The sequence below is a fragment of the Propithecus coquereli genome, unplaced genomic scaffold, assembly GCF_000956105.1.
Source record: "Propithecus coquereli isolate 6110/MARCELLA unplaced genomic scaffold, Pcoq_1.0 Scaffold285, whole genome shotgun sequence".
Classification (NCBI taxonomy): domain Eukaryota; kingdom Metazoa; phylum Chordata; class Mammalia; order Primates; family Indriidae; genus Propithecus; species Propithecus coquereli.
The window spans coordinates 2,552,999-2,555,194 of NW_012148452.1; the positions used below are offsets into that span (position 1 = coordinate 2,552,999).

At 37.2% G+C, this 2,196-nt stretch overlaps 1 pseudogene across 1 annotated transcript; it reads left to right on the forward strand.

Moving 5' to 3' along the window:
• The first annotated feature begins 800 nt into the window (after positions 1–800).
• Positions 801–1,067, forward strand: LOC105813685 (annotated as a pseudogene). The gene has a single exon (XR_001137666.1). The product of XR_001137666.1 is annotated as a 60S ribosomal protein L38 pseudogene (transcript).
• The last annotated feature ends 1,129 nt before the right edge of the window (positions 1,068–2,196 follow it).

A 2,196-nucleotide genomic window follows, 5' to 3' on the forward strand; every position in this document is an offset into this window, starting at 1 on the left:
TCCACAATTTTACATTCCAACAACTGTTCAAGATCTCAGAATTTGACATGATGACATTTAGTTCAAGAGTACATAGCTGTCAACTGTAACAATTCACATCAAGTTACACCTTCCTACTTTGTAATGTAGTTGCCTCCCTCATCTAGATGACATTAATTTATGACTCAACCCACATATCAAAGGGAAGTGATATAAATTGGGGAAACATTACTACTAAGAGTAAAAGAAAAAGCCCACACCTTTATATTACTATAAATGAGAGGCGTGTTTGCTTATATTAATAAAGATATTCCTTCACAAAGATCAATATGGATCCTATTGTATCTATTTGACAAAGTAGCTTTACCAGAAGGTTGCTGATAACAGTGCTGAAATCTCAGAGCTGTGTAGGAAGATTTTGTGATTGTCAAGAAGTCTTTTTAGTAATTATTCTGCATCGCTTTGCTTTCCTTTTCAGTTTCTCTCCTCTTATGCTTCCTTAATCCGCTTTCTTACTATTAAAAAATACTGAGCTATGAAAAGCTTAATGTGTATCAAAGGTATTAAAATTTTTGAGATTTTTTTTTCTCATAAAAATTGTTCTCCCTCTAACCCTTAGCTCTTTGGAGGAAATGCACAGTGTCTTTTTATGGACATTAATGGTAATGATATTTATAAGGTTAAAAAGAATTGTTGACCCCCTCCCCCGCCATGTCTCACTTTTTCTTATTTTTCCCCCTTTTCCCCTTCCTTAAAAAAAAAATTGAGCTTCTGCCTTCCTGCTGCTTGCTGTACGGGTCTGCGACCCCTTCTCTGTGCACCTTGTCACCATGCCTCGGAAAATTGAGGAAATCAAGGACTTTCTGCTCACAGCTAGGCGAAAGGATGCCAAGTCGGTCAAGATCAAGAAAAATAAGGATAATGTGAAGTTTAAAGTTCGATGCAGCAGATACCGTGGTCATCACGGACAAAGAGAAGGCAGAGAAACTGAAGCAGTCTCTGCCCCCTGGTTTGGCAGTGAAGGAGCTGAAATGAACCAGACACGCTGATTTGAACTGTATTAAAATTTTTAAAAATTAAAAAAAAAATTGAAAAAAAGAATTGTTGAGTTTGGCAGCTTCTTATACAATCCAGCAATTCCTCCCCCAGATATTTCCTCATGACAGATATTTCTACACACACACACACCCCAAACACACACAAAAAAACCTTGTACATAAATGTTCAGAGAATTTGTATTCATAACAGTTCAAACCTGGAAACAACCAAGATGTCCATCAACGGGTAAATGGATAAACAAATTAGTGTATTCATACAATGGAATACTACTCAGCAATAAAAATAAACTATTGATAAACACAACACCATGGATTAATCTCAAAAACATGCTGGGCCAGGCATGGTGGTCCATACCTGTAATCTTAGCACCTTGGGAGCAAGACCCTATCTCAAAAGAAAAAAAGAAAAAGAAAAAGAAAATCCAGACATGAAAGAGTACATACTATATGAAATTTATATACACTTCACTGATATGAAATTCTAAAACAGACAAAATTAACCCATAGTGAGAGAAAGCAGATTCCTGGTTGTCTGGGACTGAAGTGGGGTGGGAGATTCATGGCAAAGGAGTAAGAGGTAACTTTTTGAAGTGATTAAAATGTTCCATGTCTTGACTAGGGGTAACCACAAATGGGTGTATTCATTTGTCAAAAATTATTGCCAGGTAGTGATGAGTGCTTGTAGTCCCAGCTACTTGGGAAACTGAGGCAAGAGGGATGCTTGAGCTCAGGAGTTGAAGGCTATAGTGCATGATGATGGTGCCTGTGAGTAGCCACTGCACTCCAGCCTGGGCAACATAGCAAGACCCCATCTCAAAAAAAAAAAACAAAAAAAACTACCAAAGTATGCCCTTAGTATATTGCATGGAAATTATACCTCAATAAAGTTGATTTTTATCCTCAGGTTGGGATAAGCAAAAAATAAATTAATTAATAAATAAAGTTGATTTTTAAAGTTAAAAATAATTGATTACTGTGTTCATCTTTGTCCTTTTTGCTCTCGTATCCATTTCTTCTTGCTCTGCTCTATATTGTAGGAATGCTAACCCTTTCGGGCTATATTCACTAGGCTCCTGTGACAGCTGACTTTCAGCTGGGATTTGCCCAATAGGAGGCACTAACAAGCAATTGGAAGGTGAGAGGAAGGGAGAAAAGCCCT